The sequence below is a fragment of the Dasypus novemcinctus genome, chromosome 16 (genome assembly GCF_030445035.2).
Source record: "Dasypus novemcinctus isolate mDasNov1 chromosome 16, mDasNov1.1.hap2, whole genome shotgun sequence".
Classification (NCBI taxonomy): domain Eukaryota; kingdom Metazoa; phylum Chordata; class Mammalia; order Cingulata; family Dasypodidae; genus Dasypus; species Dasypus novemcinctus.
In genome coordinates, this window is record NC_080688.1 from 75,323,545 (window position 1) to 75,349,273 (window position 25,729).

The 25,729-nt window shown below is 45.0% G+C and overlaps 1 protein-coding gene across 26 annotated transcripts in view; it reads left to right on the forward strand.

Annotated features, from left to right (window-relative positions):
• The first annotated feature begins 1,628 nt into the window (after window positions 1-1,628).
• ZNF532 (zinc finger protein 532) overlaps window positions 1,629-25,729 on the forward strand; it is a 144,377-nt gene continuing 120,276 nt past the window's right edge. For 2 of the 26 annotated variants that reach the window (XR_011646003.1, XR_011646004.1), the window contains exons 1-3: window positions 13,345-13,609; window positions 15,169-15,250; window positions 15,341-15,449. The gene's annotated coding sequence lies outside the window, so the exon portion shown is untranslated. Of the gene's footprint in view, window positions 2,044-12,577; window positions 12,862-13,339; window positions 13,610-13,781; window positions 14,916-15,168; window positions 15,251-15,340; window positions 15,450-20,781; window positions 20,843-25,729 lie in introns of those variants that run through there. The other 24 variants (XM_058277817.2, XM_058277806.2, XR_011646006.1 and 21 more) reach the window with 21 other exon arrangements.

Below are 25,729 nucleotides of genomic sequence, written 5' to 3' on the forward strand. Positions count from 1 at the left end.
GACCTCCTGTGGCTCTTCCACGGTCACAAAGCTCTTTGTGGCAGAACCAGGACTTCACACGCGTGTCGAGCGGCTGCTCCAGGGGTCCCGGGCGCACACGCGCGGGCCGGGGTCAGCTCTGGGTTACGCCTATTGTCCCAGCAGGGCTACGCCTGGGCCCCGCTTTCATTGGCGAAGCCTTGGGGTGCTGAACGGTTTGTGAAACGGTTGCGGGAGCGCCCTCTCAATAGACGATGGAGGTGGTTGTGACGGCGGAGGGCAGGACGGCAGGAAGGCGGGCGGCACAGCGGGCCGGGCGAGAGCGTGCCGAGCTGGGGCCGCGCCGGGGCCGGGGGCGCCGGAGGGGGATCCAGAAGTGGGGACGCCTGAACCCCCACCTGCCGAAAGGGACTTCTCAAGGAAAACATCCGTGAAACCACCCCGCCAAAAGCTAGCGCATAAACCAGGACGCCAGCTTAATTATTTTGTACAGCGAGAAAGAAAACTGTCCTTGGTCCGGGCACGCTCGCGTGGGCGGCCGACCGGGGGCGAGGGGAAGCGTGAGCCCGGCCCGGGGCGAGCGCCCCGCCGAGTCCCCGCGCTTTGACCTTGGCCAAGCCCTCCAAACTTCCAGCCCAGGTTTCCTCGCTAGGAGGCTGGGGCGGGTGTGAGGCCTAAAAGCCACAGTGAGAGCGTGTAAAGTGCTCCGCACGAGGTGCGCGCAGAGCCGCGCGCTATTCTTAGCTCTCCCCGGAGGCGGAAGCCGCGAGGCAATCAGGCGGCGGCTGGCGGCGGGGGAGGCGCGGGGGCGACGCAGCTGTCTGCCGCAGCCATCTCCGCAGCGGGGGCACCTGCCTCGAGAGCCCGAGGATTCACCTTCGCGGGCACCCCCCCGCCCGACACGGTGCTCAGGTCGGGCACGGTCCACGCCTGCTTCTGATTTAAGTTTCTTTCCCCAAGGTTCTAAAGCTAAACCCACCCCCCGCTCGTGATGGACACATTCTTTCTTTAGATATGCTAATGTATTCAATTAGATTACCGCGTCCTCTTGCCTTGGCCTGCGGGCTTTCTGCCTCTGGAGGGGACGTTGCGGGTCTCAGGCCCTCTTGCATTAGATTTTTAAATAGTTCCCCTCCGAGGAGGCACACTTTTAACCTAGTTCCCAGTTCCTTCGTGGGCTTTCACCCCGACCACGGCCCATCCGTCCATCCATCCGTCCCGCCAACAAAGATGGCTTTGAGTGTCTGTTGTGTGTCACTTAATTACTGTGTGACCTTGGGAAAGTGCTTGATTTTGTTTTAACAAAAGAAACGACAGCACACTCTCCTGATCTAGAAACGGGATTGTTCATTGCGTTGTCATGAAGAGTAAACGAGGTAATCCATGAAGAAGGATTCAGTGAAGGAACCCTGTTACCATGGCGCCCGCTGTACCATCGGTTGAGTGAGTGAATGAATAAACAGCTCTGATCACTGTCCTTGTTGCCATGTGCCAGGCCCTGTGCTCCCCTTTGGGGGATATAATGGTGAACCAGACACACAACACAGGGGCCTGCCCTGAGGGGAGACCATGTGACGGTGGAGGCGGAAATGGAATGCTGCAGCTGCGAGTCCGGGACGCCAAGGATTGCCCACCACCGGAAGCGAGGCAGAGGTAAGGAAGAACCGTGAAAGAAGAGTTTCTGTTGTTTTAGGACACCCAGTTTGGGGCACTTTGTTACGGCAGCCTTAGGAAAACGACTGTAGTTCCCTCTCCACGGAGGGATAGAAACCAGCAGGCGCCCCCTGTGCTATGTGATAAATGCAATGATAGGAGAAATACCGAGCATTACTGGAGCTCCTGAGAGGAGAACGTGACACAATGAAGAGGTCTCCCAGAAGGCTTCCCAGAGGAAGTGAGCGCCAAGCTAGGACAGGAACCGTGAGTAAGAGCCGAACCGAGGTGCCTGGGTGAGGGCCCGCCCTGGTGCTGAGGCCTCCAGGCAAGAAAGACTTCCAGCAATGAGATACTGAAGAACTCCTGGAGTGTTCCTTGCCTGGGGATTTGGGTCGAAGAGGCTGAGAGGTAAGCCAGGGCTGCCTTTTGCAGGGCTTAGTACATCACAGAAAGGAGCTGGATTTTATCCTACCTGCTGTGGGGTCTCTAATCAGCGACACACCCTAGGAGGGTGGAAGGAAGGAAGGCCAGAGGAGGGCTGAGAACGAGTGCGGGCCTCCCTCCGTGCTTTGTGCTCCTTGGAGAGGGCGAGCTCACTGCCCGGTAAGGCTGTGCGCTTCAAAAAGTTCCTCAGAGGTTTGTGTGAGAGAATGCGGATTAAATAAGATAAGATGTACAGAGCACAGTGTTTAGAGCAATAACTGGCGTGGAGCCGGTGCTCAGTGAATGTTGGGTATTAGCCTTGTTGCTACAAGTCATACACCAAATAGTCACAGATCCTGCAAAGCCGGCTAATCTAGAACACATTTTAGGAATGTGGCGGGAGGGAGGAAGTGTACAAGCTGCCAAAAAATGTAAACTCCAGGAATTTAAAGCACCTCCCCCTCCTCCTTTTGGTTTCCTCCAGATTCTAACAAACTTGGGTACTTGGTTAAGGAGGGGCTGCCGGAAGCAGCTTCTTTGGGAGAGGCAGGAAGTAACTCCTGACCGCTTTACCTCCTGGAAAACCAAAGAAGCGCTGTGAGACACAGATGCCAGAACCCTGGAAGTAGAGCAGACCGGCACCCTGTGGTCATTCAGAGCAGAGAGGAAGAGTCCTGCTCTTCCTGAGCTGCCAGAGCACCCTGAAGCTCCGTTGTGGTCTAGTTCAGTTGTTGGAAGCATGAAGGCTGGGTTTCACGAACGTTAGACGTAATGTGATACTACACAGAACACGGTGGAGTCATAGGAGGCCCACTGCAAGACAGCCCAGTGTGTGGTCCCTCAATTCCAAACCTCAGCTCCAACCTGCCGGGCCTTCTGGGTCTTGCACTTTTTTGACTTTCTTTTCGGGGTTGTTCCTTGGCAGGTTTTCATCAGCGACCTGCCCCAGTTCGCTTCTCCTCCTTCCTCTCTCCCACCGCCCTGTTGATGTTTGGTTGTCAAGTCCGAAATATGCCGAGATACATATTGCTGGGAATTACTCTGTAGGGTTTAGTCCGGGAACGCTTACAGGAAATATTTAGAAAGCTTACACGACAATTTATTTTTGTAACGCTGGCTGTCTTCTAGTGTTCTCCCTCCTCTGCCCCCGGAGGATAGGGTATGGACGGAAAACTTGGCCTCCCTCTGGGTCAAAACGCTTGAAGTACAACCATGGCAAGAAGCATTTATTTGCTGCTTCTGAGTAAAAAGGTGTGTTTTTCAGGCTTCAGCTTCCTTTCTGGCTTCCTGCCTCTGGAAAAGGCCCGTGAGAGGAAAGCTACGGGTCATGACAGTTACTTTGCTGAGTAAATACAAATGAGCGATGGGGCAGAATTACAGAGTCTCCTGGAAGTCAAAACTCACAATACTCACTTGTCAGCACAGCAAATGAAGCTGCCTAAACTATCACCCTGGAGGCATCCAAGTGTTTTAAAGACTGGCTGTGCAGGGCCGTATTTGATGTCATTTGTTTTCTAGCTTATAGGGAAGAGGTCGCAACAGAGGAGTAACTGAGTGGAGTTTGGGGAAGGAAATGTGATTATAAGGTGGGGGGGGGTATTGGCAAAATAAGAAGTGAATGGGGGTTCATTTAAACCAAAGGATTTCTCTTTTGACGGCTGTATTTATGGCTCCGTTCTGATTTCTGTTAGTGGAATTTGTAAGCTGTTCTGTGACTGGTTGGGTATGTTACTGACCATAATCCTGTATCTGGACCAGAAAACAAATGTCTGAACCCTTGGAATCTCCACTACAATTGAACATTTTCTGAGGAGGCAGTGGAGGCCCAGACGGGACCTGGGCATGAACGGCCCTTTAGCACTGACATCCGGCCCTTTAGCACTGACATCCGGTTGGTGCAGAGTTGCTTTGTGGTTCCCTCCTTCATTCCTCAATATTTATGAGGAATGAAGGAATGAGGCACTGTGTGCCAAGTGCCTACTTATGTCACACCTGTCAAGGCCCATCAGATGTGGGGATTTACAGCAGTTAATGCCACTGACCAATACTTGCCCTCGTGGATGTTGCGTTTGAATGGAAGAGAAAGGAATTGAACATTTAATATAAGGAAGGTTGCCACATTTAGCAAACCAAAACACAGGATACCCAGTTAAATTATAATTTCAAATAAACAATGAATAATTTTTAACGTAAAAGATTGTGTGTATTTTATCTGACACCCCTAAAGAGAATTAAGTGCTATGGGACTTGATAAAGCAGGGTAAAGGGCTGGCTGGGGAGGAAGGGGAGCAGTTTTAGTTGGAGTGGTCAAAGAAACCCTGTCTGACAGAGACTGGAATGAAGCTACGGAGGGAGCCAGGCAGGGCAGATAATCTGTAGAAAGAGCATTCAAGAGAGCTGGGATAGCATTGCAGCAGCCCGAAGGTCTAATTTCGGTTCAAGAATTGCATTCTGCACCCAGTTAAGCATGTGAAAACTGAAAAGGGCTGGTCTAACTCTAGGTTATTCTATAGTTCTGTGTAGTAGGGGTGCTCGCACTCATACCAAATGGTTATGCTCTGGGATGGGATTTTAAAAACAGCCCCTTCCGTTCGACATACTTGCCTACCTTTAGACCCTGCATTACTCTAACATGGAGCAATGCACTGGAACAAAGTCTCAAAGCAGCCCTCCTCAGCCCACGGAGTGGAGCTTCGGAGCCAAATTCCATTTTCATACCATGCCCAACAATTTGCCATGCTACCCTGCCTCCATCCCATATTCTTCGTCCTTATCCATTCCAAACCTCCTACCCCAGCCACTCAGACCTTAGTAAGCATTATTGTATAATTGGCATTTAACATAAATGGCTAATAGAACAGATTTCAAGACTCACGTTAAAGCTACAATAATCATAATAGTGGGTTATTGCAGAGAAGATAGAAATATAGTTCAAAGGATCAGAACAGAGAAAAAAATAGAATCTTGAGAAAATCATATATGAGAAAGGAATACAGAAAAATCAGTCAAGAAAGACTGAGGGAAGAGGATGTGGCTCAAGTGATTGGGCTCCTGTCTTGCATATAGGTGGTCCCGGGTTCGGTTTCTGGGGCCTCCTGGTGAAGGTGGGCTGGCACGTGCTGGGGGCTGAGAAGGAATGATGATGGTGCCATGGAAGCTACGGGAAAGGAGAATTTCAAGAAGAGTTACTGTCTAGTATCAATGAGAAAAGAAGCCACGAAGTAGCCAGAGGGGGTTTATTTTAGGCCCCAAGAGAAATAACCTTTATTCCTTTCAGTTTAATTTGTATTTAGAGGGTAGGGGTAGGATAGACTAGTTAAAATAATCTGGACAGATAGATGGACAGATGTTTTTGAGCCTTTCATGGTGCATGGGGGCCTCGTGCCTATGATAGCTTAAGTGATTGTGGTTTAGGCTTTGAGTTTTCCATAATCTGTCATCAGATTGACTTAACATTATCTGGAATAGAATGAGATAGAGAAGATGGGAGAAAAGTCAGCAAAGAGGCACTGCCAGAAAGGGAGCATTGAAATTGGACTAAAACTCTTTCCTTGAAATTCTCTCTTCTGGTAGCTTCCATGCCACCATCATTCCTTCTCAGTCTTCTTTCTTGGCTTTTTTCTGTATTTGTTTTTTAGATATGAATTTTCTCAAGATTATATCTGTAGGTTTTTCTGTCAGTGGCGCAGACGTTGAGATGAAAACCTCAAAAAGATGACAGTATACTACCTGGACTATACTCAGATGGACTTTTCAAACATGGTGTGAATATTTTTTCTTGAGTTATTTATCTCATATTTGGAAAAGGTTTATTCAGTGCCACATGCAGCATTCCTCAAATCTACTATATTGGTGTAGTGAAACTGAGGTTTTTTCCACTGAGCAGAGCAGAGTTGAGTTGCTCCACTCTGGCAATCCTCCTAACTCAGTAGCATTTATACTCTTTTGATTGATTGCATCTTTAGTAAAAAAATGTGAGAGTTCTTCACCAATATGTAGATTCACTTATAAATTAAATACAGCAGTGTATACTGTGTTACATATATTATAAAATATACATAAAAATAGAAATTAAAGAAAGTTGAGATGGTGGTGGCACAGAGGTGGCTCAAGTCATTGGGTGCCTCCCTCCCACATGGGAGGTCCTGGGTTTGGTTTCTGGTCCCTCCTAAAAAGAAGATGAGCACACAGTAAACAGAGGCAGCCAGCACAAACATTGGTGTGTGTGTGTGATAAATAAAATAAAAAATCTTTAAAAAAATTAATTTTATCAGCAGTACAGTTTTTTTGCTGTCACTAACATCATTAATATCTCTTAGCTCAGTGTGATTAAAAATGCTTCTTTTTTTGAAGATCTTCTTAATTCAGTTTATTTCAACATTTTCTTAAAGATTCATAGAGGGAAAAGATATCTCACAAAGTTAGATCCAACTGGAAGAGGTGGAATATTTTTATCACTTCTTTATTCTTGGTGGTTATTTTTCAGTCTCCTCTATCAATTATCCAACAGTTTAATGAAATTCCTGTTTCAGATGCCAGTCAATTGTTTCTGTGATGTCAATTGGGGAGCGTTGTATTTTTTTTAAAAAAAGGCTCAGACCCGCTGAAGCTCTTCATTTAGGAGTTTTGTTTTTTTTTTGTAGCTCAGAAAATTCTGTTTATGATTTTTTTTTAAAGCATACATAACTGGTAGTTATTAAAGGCAATATTCTTGTACAAATTTTAGCAACAAAGTCACATAAAATATGATTTCCAAACCTCTTTCTAAAATGCTCTCCATAGCACGCATTTCTTTTTTTTACTTAAAAAATTTTTCTTAAGCATTTTTTCACTCCTTGAGATGGCTCACTCCTATCTCTGCTTGTTGTCTGTCCATCCGTCTTCTTTAGGAGACATCGGGAAACAAACCCGGGACTTCCCATGTGGGAGGCAGGTGCCACATCTGCTCCCTGCTTGTGTCTGTTAGTCGTGTCGCTTCACCGCATCAGCCCGCTGCGTCTGCTCATATTTAGGAGGCACTGGGACCTCCCATGTGGGAGTCAGATGCCCAACTGCTTGAGCCACATCCATTTCTGCATTTCTTTCTAAAAGTACTACTTTATTTCCTTCGGTTAAAATATTATCTTTACCTCAAAGGGACAGATGAAATATTTTTTGCCCCAACAAAGAAACACCTGCTAGATAACATATGGACAGGTCATATCAATGAAAAGGTCAGCAAATTTGAAACTCTTCACTTTTTAAAAGGACAGTGAATTATTTATTTTTCAGGCCTTTCTCTGAAATAGCTAGCAAATCACTGATTTTAATGGCATGCCTCATCTTTCAAAGTACAGTATGACTATCTTTTATGGAAACTGTTATAAGGAACTCCCCCCCCACCCTCTTTTTTAAAAAATGAAGTTAACCTCGCTGGTGATAGCCTGTAGCAATCTGTGAACTTCTGGCTTCAGCTTTTTTTGCTGCAGTAACTTACCTGTGAATGATTCAGTGATGACTTCTGTGTGTGCTGGAATTTCTGTAGCTTAACCCCAGAATTTCAGGTTCCTGTATAGAGGTTGCTTCATCAATGGTTACTATTACTCAGTTATAAAAAATAATAGATTGTTTTAATTAAAGAAGTTATTTGTTGTTGAGAATATACCTTCTCTGCCAATTTTTTAATTTTTGGTCCATAAAAAAATAATTTTTTCAGGCACGTTATCACTGGAATAGAATCAAGCAAATACAGCGGCATGTTAGAAATAGCTGTACTTCTTTCAATGGGAGAACAGGCCTGCCACACTGTGAAATTTATTCTAATATGTGTTTCTTCATAGCTACAGCAGTATTTTCTAAGCATCTTCTGTTTTCTGACAAATGATTTTATTTTGCAGCCATATTGTTTTCTGGTTTTTTTTTTTTTTACATTTAAACATTTATTTGTTTTGTTTTTCACTCTTCCAGAAATAACAAGTATTTTCCCAATAATATGTGGTGTTTAATCTTTCAGTATTGAATAAGGAAGCTCAAAAGAGACTTCAAAATATTTATTGTGGAGTGATAGTGGAAAAATATAAAGTATTTGATCCTCCCTTAACTTTAAATGTCATTGAAAAAAAAACTGTAGATGTTAAGCTTGATGATCTCAACACTTAGTATTTAAATGTCTTACTAATTGTAATGGCCCTGGGGAGGCCTCAGTGAGGCCCATTGTCCTTGATCTCACAAGGCATCTTGTCCAGTAGGGAGAGAGCCAAAAAAAAATAGACCATTTAGGAACACATGGTGGGACACCCGACCTCAGCTTGTGTGTGGGGGGAGTGGCCAGGGAAGAGCTCTCAGCGTGCCATCCAGTTAGACCTAAAGATATGCAGCATTTAGTTGGATGAAGGGGAGTGAAGAACGGTGGGGACTGTTCCAGAAAGAGGACAGCCTGTGTTAAAGCCTCACAGTGAGAGGAACCAAGTCTTATTCAAAGAACGAAAAGCTCAACAAGACTGGATCTTAAAATGTGGGTGGGAGGAGCAAGGGAAGTGGACAGGCCAGTAGGTGCTGAATCATAAAGAAACATGTAAGGCATGTTAACTCATCTAGACCTTACTGGAAGGTCAATAGGGAGCCTGGGAGAGGCTTGAACGGATGAGCTCTTTAGGAAGATTCCTTGTGAAGATGGTATGGAAGAATGTATTTGAGAACGCCTTGGAAATTGGCCAGGTGGGAGGTGTGGAGACCTAAGTTAGTGACCAGTTCCAAGCTGAGGTGATAGATATAGAGAGAAGGGGGTTAGAATCAACAGATAATTGGAAGGTAGAGTCCACAGTGCATGGTAATAGTGCAGGGTGAGAAGGGGTAAGTGCTACTTCCAGAGAGTGGAGACACCAGGGAAGCATCTGGTTTGGTGGGTGTCTTGGGCTGAGTCTGCTGGAAACAGACACTGAGTAATCTCTGGAGATATCCCTATAAGGGAATGAGGAGGGCAGGGTTAGGCAGAAAGAGAAGCTAATCCACAGTGCTATGGCAGCGGAGGCCTTGGCCAATTTATGGGGATGGTCCTTCAGAGTTGGCGCAAGCTAAGGCAAGACCAAGGTCAAGTGTTGGTCTTCACTTATTGGGTACTCCCTGGGAGGAGGGGATATGTCTTTGGATGAGGCAGTTCTCAAGAAAAGTCACAAAACATTGGCAAAGGTAGGTCTCAGTGAGGCCTCAGCTGTGAGTGGTCAGCAGCCAGTGTTCTCAGCAGCTAGGGGAGGGACGTGTTCACATTCACCCTGTAGAGGACATCTGCACAGAACACTACAGTATCCGCTATACTGTCAAATGATCTTATGTTTAATTTGGGGCATATTTACTTTCAGGTGCCCGAGGTTTATTATCCATTCTTTAGTTCACAAATAATTAGTTAATGTCAACTATGGTAGGTGCAAGGCATTATGCTAATTGGTGGATGGTTGGAGTGGTGGAGGCAGGAAAGTGAGAGCCCTCCCCATATGGAACCGAATCCTCATTTCCTGCACATTCCCTTCTCTCTTCTGGTAGGCCCTCAAAAGATTAAGCCCAATTGCGTGTCCTTTTCTCAGATACTTCTCTGGGTGCTTCTTTCTCTTCCCCTCTCTTGGACTTACTGAGCAGGAAACAAGCTCAAACACAAGATGTTTTTAAGGAAGCCCAGACAATGTAAAAATTGCAAAAGGTAGGGAGCTCTTATAAAGTTCTAACAGTTTCTTCCCTTGGTCCATAGTTCCAGATGATGGTTCTTTGTGGGTATCCAAACCCTGAGCCTCTGGCTCTCCTTGTACTTCAGAGCTCAGAGACCCGAGCATTTCCTTGGAACCTCACCCTTCTTTTTTCTTTCCTGGGCAGGCCTGAAGGAGACAGCAGGGGGTGAGGATTAGTGGGCCTTCCCTGTGGGTAGGAATGAGGAGGGGGGTCATTCAGATATTCCAGGGGTCTCCTAAATATGTCCTGCCCTGTACCTCCTCCCCTGTCAGGCCTCCGGAGAAAGGCCTTTGCAGGCATTTCCGAACTGAGGTTCAGGGATAAGGAGGTGGTTTTCCTACAGAAAATCTACTTAGGAAATCACTAACAAAGGATAAGGGGGTCTTTTCTCAGCCCTTTCTCAGTCTGTTTCTGCCAGGCAAATAGTAATTTAAATCTGGTTTTGATTTCTTTCAAGGTATATTTTTGGAAAGTAAAAAAAAAAAATCTTGCTCATATCGGTATTTTGATGTTTTTAAAAATAAAACAAAAGAAATCCTTTTTCCTTTTTTTGTAGGCCTCTCATACAAATTGTTAACTTGTCACGCCAGGTTGAATGCTATGGTGCGACAGTATAATAATTCCTTTAGGAATAAGCTAAGACTTTTAATACATGAAACTATATAGCTTAGTTTTGAGCTAAAAAATGTGTAGCTCAAGTCACTGGACTGCCGAATAGTTTGCAAGGCCTTTTGATGGTGAGATAAGGAAAAGGTTTTTTTTACTCCTTCCTTTCCTTCCAGGAACACACCTTTTGTGTGCTCTGCCTAACAAAGGAATTTCATGGTGGAATTTGGAGGGAGAGTAGGGAGGGTAGACTGATAAACTACGTTGGCTTCAAACTACAAAAGAATTATTTAAAAAAAAAAGCTGGGATTTTCGATACATTGATCAGTGGGAAAAAACTAAGAGTGTTAACAATAATAACAGCAACAACAAAATCCGAAAGGATTTGGAATTCTTTCCGCTTCTATTTTGATAAGTGTCATATTTCTTTGTTCTGTCTTTAATAAGTTTATTTCATTCTTCTCTAGTCAGTTACTGATTCTATTGTCCAAAGCACTGTGGTTACATTATGTAGCTTTATATATGTAGAATAATAGAATGAACCTCTGTCTTGATTTTTTTAGAAGAGGGGTAGGGTCAGTTTTTTTGTTTTGTTTTTATTTAGTATAGTCTTTTTCAGCTGAGCAATTATTTTGTGAAATGAACTCATCTGGGTGGTCTGCTTTTTAACTATTGGTCTATCTGGCAAAAGGATGTTTCTGAAATCCTCTTTGCAAAAATAGAACTGAGATAATTTGCAAGAAATTAATATCTTTTACTTTGGATTATGGTTTTTAAAAGCAGATACAATGGTTTTTGTTGCTGTTTGTACAAATGAGGTATTGTACTTTTAAACCACTTTCCTCCAGGCAGGTCTTGCCCAGAAACACTGGGCTGTGTAGAGACTGCTCGAATAGTCTTAGGCGTTAATGAAATCACGAGGAAGTTTTGGTAGTACAACTCCTTGCAACCATTCAATTGCTGTTTTGCATGCTTTCAACTTTAAGAGAAGGGAATGGAGGAGGGGCAGGAGAGAGTATCTAAACAAAGATTCCAAATCTATGAAACCTAGGATTTACTATGGTATGTGCATTATGAAATTCCATATGTTGTATTATGTGCAGCTTACCAGGATTTCAAATGATCAGGCCTTGTACTCTACAATGCACATTATCTTTTTATATGCACATTAATAAAGGCCCACCTTTGAGGGAAGAAAAAAGGCTTCCTTTCAAATCAAACGAATCCCAGGTGAAGCTGCAAAAGCAACCCACAGAGTACTGGCATCCTTTTCAGGCTAAAAGAAGATGTGCATTTCAGTTTCATCATCTTGTAACTGATAAATGGGATGCAGTGGCTGACAAAATTTTAGAATTTCATAGGTCTTTCTAAATGGGTGTAAAAATGTATTCCAATTTATGACTATGCCAAACAAAATGTCCTTCCAAATTAAAGATAACTCTTCTGTGAGACAGTAATTCAGTACATTTATGCAAGAAGTCTTACAGAGCAAAAATGCTCCTTCCATTTTACATCGTACAGCGTCCATGTATGGCCTCAGAGAACAATGGCTTCCTCTAAGGAAGTCAGTGCGATGGAGAGGCAGGCTGAGATTTAAAAAAAACTTTTTAGCACACTTTGCAAATGCTAACTAGTTAATTTATTTTGAAATAAAACACAGGGAAAAGCTTCCTACGCTGGGAGCCTTCCTTGTTGCCCGAGTAATGTTATCTGCGGAGTGGGATCAAACTGGAGTAGCTTTTTAAAAGAGGTTAGGATGGCATTTTCCCCTATCCTTCCATTTTGTCCTATTTCCAGTGTAAGCACAAGTAGCTTGATGTGGGGTCTCATTAAAAAAAGGGTTTCAATCGAGTGCACATCTGTGAACAATACAGGAACCAGGGCACAGGGCTGGTAAATACCAGATCTGGAATGGCAATCTTTATGTCTCCCTCTTGGATGTGTTACCATCCTCCACCTTGTGGCCTCCAGCGGGCTTATGTCTGTATCTTTTGTGTTCTGTAGGCTATGACCACCTGCTGTATGCACACTCTGTGCTTGTTACATTTGTACACCGTCTCCCTTTTTGAATTTAAAGACCTAGCTATTACATCTTGTTTACTCAATATCATTCCCCATTTAAAAACACACACACACACGCACTACATGAACTGAACATGCCATGTTTCAATCTGGCCCCAGTGGCTTTTTCTCTGAAAGCAAAACGTGTGTCTTTTACACCAGGGCTTTCTCCCCACCCCAGCGGGTGTCTTCCATTCTTTTGTGGCTCAGTTTAAGGCGAAAAGGGCTCCAAGCCACTAACTAAACAGAGAAGAGCCCCTTCTTGCACCTCCAGGGAGCATTTCAGATTTAATTTATCCGAAGATAGCTTTCTCTCTTCGTACTTATTTGGCCACCATTACGAGGATAACAAAACACCACCTTTGCTTCAAGATCCTGGGTGGAGGCTCACGGTCTTTTTCAACCATCTTTGGCGAGGCCTTGCTTCCTTCCACTCGAGTAAGTTGCGGCTTGGGGCCATGGAAAGGACTGGGTGAGAGCCTGAAATGTCGTTTGAAAAAAAAAGAAGCCCTCCCTCCATCCCCTCACCACCACCACCCCGCTCTCCGGGGCGAAGTTGCAATCCAGCAGCCCCATATGGGCGAGACTTGGCAGGTCCGCGGGGCTCCGTTTTCACTCCGCAGGGCTCGGAGCCGGCCGGGAGCCCGCGCCTCCTGCGGGGCTTCGCGCTCTCGCCTCCTTCTCCCCGAATCCTCCCTTCCCCCACCGGCCGCCCCCTCCCCCTCTCCCTCGCTCCCTTTTGTTCGCTCGCCGCTCCGGCCGTGCCTCCGCGAGCCGGGCCCGCACCCCCAGCCTAGGCCCCGGCGTGGCGGGGCCGCCGCCGCCGCGGCCTAGAGCGCGGCGCCCGGGGAGGCGCGGGGCCCGGGCCGGGCGCACGGCGAGGCCGCGGCGGCGGGGCGGCGGCTGCCCGGAGCCCGGGCCGCGGCGCGGGAGGCGGCGGCAGCCGCGGCGGCGGCGGCGGCGGCGGCGAGGCCGCTCCACCGCACACGCACACACACAGACCCCGGCAGCGGGAATGCAGATGACACGCCCGTAACATGGAAGCAGCCACCGCCGCCGCCGCACCGACGACAGCAGCAGCAGCAGCAGCAGCAGCCGCCGGCGGCGCCGCGCTGAACAAAGGTCATCCGAGCCGCGGCCCAGGAGCCCGGGCTTGACCGCTGCGCAGGCCAACCCCGGGACGGGGGTGGGTGTGCGCCTCCGGGGTTGGGTGGGGGCGACGGGGCGGCCGGCCGAGAGAGAGGCGCAGGGCAGCCGGCGAAGGGGCGCGGGTGGGCTCCGGGAGAGGAAGGGGCGCCGGCCCCTCGTGCCCACCCCTGCGGTACGGGCGACCGCATGAAGCTCAGGCCCCGGGGCCTGACTGCAGCGGCCTGTCCCACCCTTGCCCCGGGGACGGCTCGCCTTCGCGCCCCGCTGGTTTCCTTGGGGGGCTCTGGCAGAGCCGGTTCTGCTAGGCCCTACAGGTTCCGAGAGGGGGGCCACGTGAGCGCGGGAGCTCTTGCCCCGCTTCTCCCCCCCCCCCCAAGTGCTGGCTGTGCCCAGATGATTTTAAAAAGGCCTCTGCTGCGCTTCCCCTTGCCCCTTAATTTGCCCCCTCCGCCCCCTCCCCAGACATCCTCAGTGTTCTTCCCTGAGGTGAAGGGATTTGGACTGCTCCCCCAGGTGCTTGAAAGAAGAGACGTGGGAGGAGGAGGAGACTGGGGGGGCTGCTGCTGGTGGTGACAGGGCTGGGAGAGAGAGGAGAGGGACGGAAGGGAGGAGGGGGCTGGGTGGGGTGGGGGTGACAGGCAGAGAGGAGCCTGGTCAACAAGCCCTCACCACTCTGCTAGAAGGCCGAGGCCGGCTCCTGCAGCCGACGCATCCTGTGTGAGGAGACACACATAGATTTCTTTCTTGGGGGCTCTTTGTCAGCCACCAACCCAGGGAACACACACTGACACACGTACACAAAGATCTGAGCCAGGTTGTGGGAGGTAAGTGGGGGAATGAGAAGGAGGGGGAAACAGTGTCTGCGGTGGGCTTTGGGGTGGAGGGAGGGGGATGGGCCCTGAGGGGCTCTGGGGTGCTTGTGAGGCGGGCTTTTCCAAGTCTGTGTGCCTTTGTGGTGGGGGGGGACACACGAGGACCTCCCCCTCTTCCCAGTGACCTGAAAGGGAAAAGCAACCCCCAGCGAGTTTCCTCCTGTGCTGATGATTTTCAGGGACTTGTTGGCAACTCAGCCAGGGTTGCCATAGCTTTTTTATGTAGGGTGACCAGAACCGGCTGAAACTGGTTTGAGGCAGATCAGCTCCTGAACACAATGCAGTCACTGAGCTACTACAGTAGGATAGCAGCTTCCTCCCTTCATGGCAGCCAAATGCAGAGGAGCTTGCAGGAAGGTACCATCCCAATACAGTATGTGAATGTACACTTAGAACCCACACAGCACTGGTACGTGAATATTGGAGCCCTGAAAGAGTCTCTCTGTAGAGAAGAGGGAAGAAAATGTGCAGGTTTGCAGGCTCTGAGATTACTTGGGCTTTTCCTGCCTTTTGCCTTTGCTTAAGGGATGGATAAGGAGCTGAGATTTATGACCCTTATTAAGAAAAAAATGTGCCTTACTAGGGTGGGGACACTTGGTTGATGCAGTCTCTCTTTTCTCTGTGTTTTTAACAAAGCAAAACCAAAATGAACTGAAGGATTTGTAAATGGTAGTTTTGTTTGCTGCTGAAGAATGCTACTTTGCATGCTTTTTCTCTTTTGCAGGGTATGTTCTGTTTTGTGCTTTTCCTTTTAGAAGCTACTAAAGGGTGTTGGGGATACGTCTGACTATTATGAAGGCCAAAAGGTAACAATATTGTTCTAGGAAATGAGCAGAAATGCATTCCAGTGATGCTGTAAGGCATACATGCTGTCTTTTTTTTTTTTTTCCTTGTAGGCCTGTTGACTGGAACTGCTTTTAACTCTTTCATATTTGCAGAGAATGCAACTGTGTGACAGTAACTGAACATTGGTCAAAAGTCTTTCCAAAAGGTCAAGGTTCAAAGGTGAGATATATTTTGAGCATGAATTTAAATATGTTTTTTTGAAGATAGTCAGACACTAACGGATGGTTGATTGGTACCCTGGAGATAAAATCGGGTGGAAAGTGGAGAAGAAATACTCTCAATGTTATCCAAGTTTAACCAGGTTGGAATGACTTTATGATGGTATTGGTGTCAAGGTGAAATCAGAGCAACTTCGTTAAATTGCATGTGTTTAGGCATTTAGAAGATACAGGCCTGGAAAGAAGCAGGTTTAGGCATCAGGGCCTTGTGGAGAATGCAGTTTTGCAGGACACGTGTAACATTTTCCTGATGATTACAAGAAAAGGAAGAGGCTTCACCAAATTGAAGCAGCCTAGCCACCTTTTTGGGATTTAAGGAATCTGAAGGTAGATTTGCCTTTTGTTCATGTATCACCTTTCTTTTACCTTGTTCTCTGCGTTAACCTGAAAGGTTTTTCACTCCTCGTCAAGTGGTGGAATGTCTTATTATTGATTTTGTGTGCTGTTGATGGTGAGTTCGCCATTGGATTATTTGTGGCATACATTTTAATGTGGAATACTAACACAATACCAGGCGAAAAGCAGGTAGCCTGGCTTCATCAGTGAAAGGATGCTTGTTTGAAGCTCAAAGCTTTACAGTAATGGATGGCAGAAAATATCTCATTGCCTCAAAAGAATTGCAGTTAGATTCGAGATGGCATTTTCACGCCCTCTCCAAAACTAGTGGTTTTAGAGGAGAGGAGAGAAGAAAGCAGTAATGAGTATTGGAAAGTGAAGAACAAAGGCTGTTAGAGCTTTCAGGGGAACACTAAACATTTTGCCTTGGGGTTCCTTGTGAAAGAACTGTAACTTCCCAAAACAGGAAACCAGCAGTGCCAGAGTAATTTCCAATATGATCTCAACAACAGATATTCCTAGTTCTGTCTTTTTGCTGGTTTGGTAAAAGTACAGTCAGGAGGAGCCCATGGAAACAATGTTTGGGAAAAAAAATTCTCTCCTCCTTCGAAGTAGATATTTTGTTGCACTTCATGTTCAGCAGAATAGTCTTTCAGAAACACGAAGTGTTTTAGAATTGGTTAAGTTGTGTGCTGGTAGTTGGTGGGTAGAATTATCTGCAGTGAAGAGTATCAAGTATGCATGGGTTTTTTTTTACTGTTAAAAATCTTTTCACTTGACTGCAGAACATAAACTGTGTGATAAAACTGGCAAAAAGGGAAACAAGAGGGCATGGTTAGCTCAAAATATGTAGTATTTAATAGAGATAAATGTACTCTTGGCCTGATATTCCAGCAAATAGTTTGCATGATGGAACAAAATTCTTTATAAATCACTGTACTAAAATTGGTTTTGAATTCAAGATCATTTTTGACTGCCAGAGGTTCTATGTATGACTGTGGCAGAAATATGCTTGCAAAGCAGACCTGAATCCGTGTTGCATCATATGCTGCTTCTGCTTTTCTAGTGCCAACGAAAACTCAGATGGCTAATGTGATAAACCTTAATTGACTTTTAATACAATAAGCTGCTGTATAATTTAGTCACTTATTCCCGTCTTTTAAAAAAGTCAGTAATTTTTTTAAACTTTGACAACTAACCCCTTGCAAGGAATATTTCTTGATAGCATGTTTAAAATACCTTTTTGTAAGACATTGCATATGGTAGAATGTTCTGGTTTACAAACTCTTGGTGATTTTTACCTTTGTTACATTCCTTCCCTCCAGAAGTCTCCTGGAACAAAAAGCATTTGTTTTGCATTTAGGCCAGTCTTTCCAGCTGCAAATGCTGTTTAAGGTGGGAGAGCTGGTTCTCCAGGGCAGCAGTGGGGAGCTGATCTTGGATTGAGGCTTGTCTCTGGCATTGGTCTCAGACTGTGGTGTAACAATGTAGCAGGCCTGGCCCAGGTCTGGGGGGAGGAGGAGAAAGGTCTCTGGGCTTGAGAATGTGAGTGTGGAGAACAGGCACCGATGTGTCCCTTCCTGGGAGAGCCAGGGGGAGCACAGTGGCACCTGCACTGGGGGTGCAGGCATGGCTATTCCTGGGCTGGCGCTGGCAGGCCCACCTCGAGCCGCGCCTGGGGGGGGCTGCCTGCTGCGGTGGGAGCGCTGGCAGGGCCACCCTCCCTGCCGGAGGAATGTGCTAGTTTGACTAAGGAGAGAACACGGGAAAGAAAGTTTAACTGAATCTTGAACCCTTGCTTGTTTTTATCATTTGCCTATTTAAAGTGTCAATTTTTCCGTGTTCTTTAAGGTTGGATCCAGGGCTCTTAGAGCTCCTGTGGCCTAACTGGTTCAGAAGGGCTTTTTAATTTTAATTTAAAAATTAACCCCTCTTCTCTTTCCTCTTAGAAATTCCTCACCCCCACCCTCCATGACTCTTCTTAAGGGAGGGTTTAGGAAGGAGGAGGCCAACATGGAAGTGAAATTTTCCGCTTGTTCCTTTGACTAGGAAGAGTTAGAGTTTTACTATTTGTACTCACCCATTCCTTTTTATTTTTTTCCCTTGAAATGCTTTCTTAGGCTTTGCTGGGGAGTGCAGTGTGTCTTCAGTTGCTTTTGAATAGTCTTCTCATATCCTTGGTAGAACTCCATCTACCTGTTCACAGCCAAAGGGGAGGTTTCCCTGATGGGGGACCTCAAAAAGCTTGATAATAAAAGGGAAACTGAAAGTACCTGAAAACAATTTGGGATTGCGCCTTCCTCCTTTCCCTAACATTTCTTCCTAACCCCATACTTCCAAAATAGTCATCGCAGCACCCCCAGTGAGCATTAAAGAAATCCATACCTTTGTGTTAGGATCATCATTAAGTCATGGTTAAATAATTCACTTTTTAATTTTTTAAGTTTACGTACTGTAAAATTTACTCTTTGTGGTGTACAGTTCTATGGGTTTTGACAAACGTATAGAGCTCTGTATCCAGCACTACAGTCAAGATACAGAACAGTTTCATAGCACCAAAAAATTTCATCTTCCTGCCCCTTTGTAGTCAAACTCTTCTCTTCACCCCAGCCCCTAGCAACTGCTGGTTTGTTCTCTGTCCCTTTTGCAGAATGTTTTAAATTGTTTCTTTCACTTCAAAATGCATTTGAGAGTCATCCATATTGTTGTGCTTTTCCACAGTTGATTCTTTTTTATTGCCGAGTAGCATCCCACGTTATGGATGTACCACAGTTTGTTATCTGTTATCCATTTTCTAGTTGACGCTCAGTAGCCTTGCTTCCAGTTTTTGGCCCTTGTGTATAAATCTACCGTAAATGTTTGCATAAAGGTGTTTGTGTGACCGTAAGTTCTTATTTCTTTTTAGTAACTACTTAGGAATGGGATAGTTTGGTCATATGGTAAGTACATAAGATAAATTTTGAACAGAAATAGATTCGGCCCATTGCTCACCAACAAGATCTAGCCTCTCAGCTGCCGGTGAGATTTCCCAAGTAAGAGACGTAGTGAACGTTGTCTGAAGACACATGGAAGATGATGATAATACAACACTCTCGAATGGGATGACATGCTTTATAACCCAGAACTAATATGAATTAACCAAAACTGGAAACAAAAAACTGCAAGTGGTAAAATACCCTTTATTTTCAACAGCTATTATTTTAAAATCTTTTCAGAAACATTTGGCAGTTTAATTTTCATATTTGTCTTCAGGTTCATTAAAACAGTGAACAATAATAGAATTGAAATTTTGGAAAGTTGTACCAAAGATCTTTGTTGAAATATTAGTTGTGTATAAACAGCTTTTTGTTAATTATAGTTTCCCTGATTTAACTGCTAAAATATTGATACTGTTTTAATATTTGAAATTGTTTTTCATCTTCTATACCTTCTAAGGAAGTGAAATTTAAGCAGACTCAAAGCAATCAAGTGGGGGAATTTTGGAAGCAGAAATTTTTCTAAAAGGATATGATAGTGTTCAGGTTTGGGAAGAACAAATAGAGGTGACGGTGGTGTCGACGGAGGAAAGGCCAAAGTGGCAAGCCATTTTAATTTGGGGATGATTTTATACATTCAGCCAACACTGACTGAGTGTTACCCAAGCACCAGGCACTGTGCTAGGCACTGGAGTTCAGCGGGAGGAGACCAGAGAGAATAATCCAGTGAGAAATGGCATGCAGCTGCTACGATAGGAATGTGAAGGGGCCCCCACACAGGTCTCAGGGGAGGAGGAGCCCTGAAAGAGGTGCCTTCTGGATGAACCAGGAAGGACCAGTAAGAACACGTGTGTCCAGCAGAGACTTGGGGAGGAGAGTTAGATTGCCATGGGGCAGAGGCTGGAAAGGTACGGAAAGCTGGGAATTGCTTGCTAGCTGGATGGGAGAAGCAGTTAAGGGCCAGGCGTCCGAGAAAGACGTGCCTGTAGGATCCACGGTCCTGTGGGCAGCATGGTGGAGGCTCGAATGGAGGTTGTGAAGGTTGGCAGCGGGGGCTTAAATTAGGGACCGCTGCAGCAACCCCCAGGAGCAATGGCGATTGTTCCATCAGTGGGGATGGAGAAGGAGGGAGGTGGTGGCTGCTTTGGGGGCTGCGGGTGTCTGTGGTGGTGCATGATTAGATATGGGAAATGATGGAGAGAGGGGAGTAGGAAATACCTCCAAGATTTGCTGAGGTTACTGTGTAGATGGTGGTTTCTTTCTTTGAGGTTGGGAGTTCAGAGGACAGGATAGATTTGGAGGATGGAGGGGGAAGGGCTTGCTGCTGCGAGCTCAGGCCTCAGTGAGTTTCCTGGGGAGGTGCCCCGTGGGGCTTGGCGCTGTCAGTCTGCAGTTAGGAGGGCTGTACGGGCTGGAGGTCTAGCCTGGGAGTCACCAGCATTGGGCCTAGAGGTGACAGAAGGAAGGGGTCCCGCGTATAATGGCTTATGTAGTAAAAACCATAAATAAAGGAGAGTGAAGAACTTAAAAAATGCACGTTTCAGAAAGTTAGAAATGTCTTCAGAATGGTAGGGCATGATGTTAGTAGCTAACTGCGGCAGACGTTGGAGTATGCTGTAGTGCCTTACCTGTGTCAGCTCATTTACTACTGAGCAGTCTGATGAGGCATATGCTGTTAATCCGTGTGTCCCAGGTGAGGAAACAAAGACCCTGTCCGCCGTCTCCCAGCTCGTACGTGGTGGGGAAGGAAGGATTTGAATCATGCTGTCTGCCACTGTGCTCGACTGCCTTGGGAGCACAGGCCGTGGACAAGTGAAAACCAGAGAAGGTGTAAGGGGCTGGAGGCTAGCGAGGAGGTGAGGAAAGTGAAGGTGACTGTTTAGAGATACAGTATGTAACCTGTGTTTATTGAGGTTTTTCTAACTTTAGGAAACAATGGAGAGAGGAGGATCTGTATCTAAAAACCCCAGAGACAATACCAGAGCATGCTGAAAAGACTTAAGACAGTTTTTCTGGGCATTAGGTGAGTGTACAGATTGGAAGAAAGAATAAGAAGAGGTTTCTGTTTTATTTATTCTTTGAAAAAAATGAGGAAATCAAAGTAAATTGTGAGTGGTGTTCAGAAAAATCTTTTGTTCTAACAGTAAATAAACACAGCTAAAGAGCTCTTTGATTCATCTTCTACGGACAGGAAGTTCTGGATTCTGACTCTTAGGATATGGGGGAAAGAAAATTCTGTTTAATCTAAATCTGGAGTCTGCAATAAGCAAATTTTAGACAAACTCAGAATGACCTCTTTAGCTGTCCAAAGTAGTCCCTGGTAAGTAGCTTGAGTTGATGGTGTTTAGAGCCCGAAAATACAGGTTTTGTATTTTATTTTCGGTCTGATACTATTGCAGCTTTGCATACTTACAGATTCCAGATAGCTTGTAAGATCCAGTAGAGATGTAAAGATAAAGCCAAGTGATTGTAGTTCTTAAGTGTTTCTCAACATTAGCCCTTTCTTTTTGGGATATATAGACTCCTACTTTCCGAAGGCTGATGCATGGGGCTGCTAATGGATACTGATTTTGATAATTTTCTAATGTTGGAAACAAATTCTTTCTAGGGAGGTAAATAGTAAGAATTTGAATCTCTGGACTATTGGAACACTTATTGTGTTAGAAAATTCAAAGCCGCGTGTTTTCTAGGATCATACAGCCTGGTGTACTTCAGATATTTAATAGTTATCTCCTAATTTTCTTCAGAAAGCCCAAATGACAGGTGTCGCGCTGGGGAGGAGGTGGGTGGTGGGTGGGGAGCATCGGGTGGTTAATAGCAGGTTTGGAACTGGAACCCAGCACTCTGCATTCCTAGTTCAAGACTCTTACTACCATAATTTCGCTTTCTCTGTGCCTTCCAAAATTTATTGTCATGTATCTTGATGGTATATGATGAATTTAGCTTATGAATTATTTAGATGAAGCCCTCATATGGGTCCTCTTTGATAGGTTTGTCTCTAACAGTTTTGCTGATTTGATATACTTAAATCTAACATTGGCTTGAGAACTGACTATGCCTGGTTAAATCTAGATGGTCAAGCCAGGGAGATTTTCGCTTGCCTTTGCCTACCCCTAAATGATATAAAACCTGTTTTCCAATAAAACGGGGATTTGGGAACAGAAACAACATGAGTTATTATTGTGTTGTATTTGTTGAAATATAAATATGTACTTTAATAATATTTAAGCAGTAGGTACAGTGTAATTATTTCTCTTATGTCGATGCGTCTTGATATTTGTGGTCAGGAGTGTATGATTCTTGGTGAGGACAGACAAGGTCTCTGGTAATTATGTGCCCCATGGAGGGGAGAATTTTGAGTGGTTAAAAGCTTGGGGGATGGAATTTGGTGAGTTTGAGTCTGAGTTCTGTGTGGGACCTTGAGCAAGTTAATTCAGATTCTAAGCCATACTTTTCTTGAGGGTTTTTATGAGGATTACATGCATGTAAAGTGCCTAACAGCGTTCTGTAGGTTAAGGTCTCCCTACAGTGGCAGCTGTGGTTCTGTTTATCTTGGCCCTTCCCATTTTATTCTTTTTGCTGTCTTCCAAAGTATTGTTTCTCTGTAGTACCTTGAGCCCCATTTGCAAGTAGATTTTGTTGTAGTTTTGTTTTTCAAACGCCTTTATCGAGATATATAATATATATAAATAATTTCACACATTAAGTGTACAGTTAAATGGCTTTTAGACTATTCACAGATTGTACATCTATCATCAGAGTCAGTTACCACAGTCAGTTTTAGAACATTTTTCTCCAAAAAGAAATGCTGTACCTTTTAGCCACCAGCTCCAATCCTCAGTCCCTAGTTCTGGGCAACCTCTAATTAGCAAGTAGATGTTTTTGACCAATTTGGAATGAATGTCTATGGCCTTCTCTGTAGGTCTTCAGTTACAGCTCCCCTATATCTGGTTAAAAGTAAGAGAAGGAAACAGATATGGCTCAAGTGGTTGAGCACCTGCTTCCCACAGATTTAGGCCCCGGATTTGGTCCCTGGCCCTGGTGCCTCAAAAAAAAAAAAAAAAGGAAAACGTGGGCAAGAGGGCTGTGTACCTCCTTCTTCACTGTGTTTTCATCTGTGGTTGGAGAATCTTGTACTTCAACTATCTTTACTCCAAGAAAACTTCAGTCCTGTCAGTGAGTACCTGTAGTCCATGTTGTCTGTCTGTTGGGGTAATTTAAGACCACAAGTCTTAAAAAACAAATAACTTGATTGTAGAAATAGGAAACATCAGCAGCAAATCTATTGGATTAATTGCCAAGCTAGCAAAAATCGTCTGCTCTTTTCCATTCCCCTTTCACTTCTGTCCCCATATTTGCTTGGCAGTGGCCACGCTATGCATATCCTGTTCACTGGGATTTTGGGGGGAGGGTGGATAAAATATTGTGTGGAGAGGGGATTCATGAATATCTTTTATGTCTAGAACTCTTGTCCAATATGAAAGCCAGTAGCCACATGTGGCTATTTTGAGCACTTGAAATGTGTCTAGTTCTGATCGAGATGTGCTCCAAGTATCAATTACATAAGGGTTTTGAAGACTTAGTACCAAAAGAAAAAAAAAATGAATCGCTAATTTTATTATATTGATTGCATGTTTAAATGAAAATATTTTAGATATTTATTAAAATTTACTTTATCTTTTTTTTTGGACTTTAAAAAATGTGACTACTGGAAAACTTAAACCTAAATATGTGGATTTTGTTGTGTTTCTGTTGGATAGTGCTGTTCCGGAATTTTGATTGGGCATCTAAATGAACTTAGCAATAAAAGTTTTCTTTTGCCTTGCAGTATTCATATTTATTGAGATATTGAGTTGGTTGAAAAAAATAGTGTAATAACTGTCAGTCTTGTTAGAGAACCTAGTCCTCTCTTAGTTTAGACTTTTTCTCTGCCAGGTGTTGCTAATTCATCGCCCCCAATTACGGGTTCTAGGCAGCCATGATGGGTCCGTGTCTGCTGCAGAATGGAAAGGGAACCAGTATTTATTGAGATTGTACTAGTTGCTAGATATTCTGTACTTACTGTCTTCTGTAAGTCTAATTAACACCCCATTGAAATATTAAGGTACTTGCCTAAGATTGCCCCACTAGTAAGTGGTTATCGCTAGATTCAAACCAGGGTATGAATGGCTCTGAAGTTCTTTGCTGATTCCATTGCCTTGGCTTTCCCATACAAAAGCTCTTACTTGCTGCTTGTGTTCTATACCTGTTGCCCAGAGTCTGTGTGGGGTAGGGAGGATTCTAGGTGCACTTGTTGTTTAGACAGTACTTTTCATACTTTATTGTGCATACAGATCACATGGGGATATTGTTAGGATGCAGATAATGATTCAGTGGGGCTGGCATGGACCCACGATACTGCACTTCTGATAAGTTCCCAGGTGATGCTGAAACTGGACGCTGCTCGTCTATGGAGCACACTTTGAATAGCAAGGGTCTCAGCCGTTTTCCTTGGTTTCCACACCTGCTGCCTCCTTTGCTTCCACAGTAGCCCGTCTTTAAGTGGCCACACTTCCTCTGTGACTTACCCCTCGCTTTGCATGTGATACCAGTGGGTGCAAATGGGGCCAAAACTGTTTTCTTGTTCATAGGTGCCCAGTTCTGTCACAGGTGCTGATTTCCAGGCACTTGGGATCTGACCGGAACCTCAGTTTATCCCTGCTCTTACATTCTTGAATTACTCAAGGTCTGATATCTTGATCCCTTCTGCCTCTTGATACCTGCAGTCTGATAAGATGGAAGATAATTTTAATACAGATTAGATCCAGGAGATGTGTGGCGGAAGTGCCTGTTATAAGTCATTGCTTTGAAGACTGTCATGCCTTAGCTTAGCACATAAAAGTGACTGTGCCATGTTTGGTTCAGAGATTCAGGATCCAGTGAGATGAGACCTCAGCTGTTAGTCTGCTGCTAATTCTGCGTCCATGCCTGCTGTGTGACTTTTCCTTAGGATGGGAGTTACAATGAGCCACCTTACAGCGCAGTGTTAAAAAAAAAAAAAAAAATTGTTAATCACCAACACCTGCTTTTTAAGTGCATTAACGATGACAACCTCTTTTGAGTCCTTAGATCCACATGTCTTGGGGAAGGTTACCCTGGGGCCTGGGACAGTCAAGAATTTGAGCATTGGAAGGAGTTTGGTGTATTATGATTGGAACTGTAAGAGACTGGAAAATTTAATTAGTGTATTCGTTACTTTGGGAAGTCACTTCTATTAAATTATCTATAGCGATTAAATGCCATCTGTTACATGAAGTAGTTTATCATACAATCTCTCTGCAAGAAAGCCCTCCATTTCACAGAAATCCTAGTTGAGTTTTAGATTTTACTGGACATTTGGACACTGAGTTCTGTGATCTTTGAATCGGGATTTGAATAGAACTTAACTAATCACCAGCTGCGTTCTTCAGCTCTCTCTTCTGTGCAGAATCCTGTGGTTGGGAGGTGGGAATGTCTGCTCTGGGTCTGTGAACATGGCTCTCATGTCAGGGATTGCTGCAAGTAGAATGGGATGGGGTTTGGGGAATAGGGACAAGGCTCTGTGTCTTGACTGCCAAGGCCATGGGGCTGGAACCCTGGAAGTAAATCTGAGTTGGAGGTGGTACCAGAAGGGAGCTGGAGACACAAGCTGAAGTCAGCACGCCAGGAGTCAGGGTAAGGTAGGACGGAGGCCAAGACTAGCAGATGTGAGGAGGATGTAAGAAAGCAAAGCAACAATGGGTGGTCAAAACTCTGGTAAAGTAGGCAAGAACCAGAAGATTACGAGGAGAAGGCAGAACAGATGGGCATGTAAATGTGCAAGGGAGTAGAAAATGGGTGATCTGGGTGGCCCCTGGTGCTCAGAAGAGACCCACTAGTGTTGTGGGTTGAG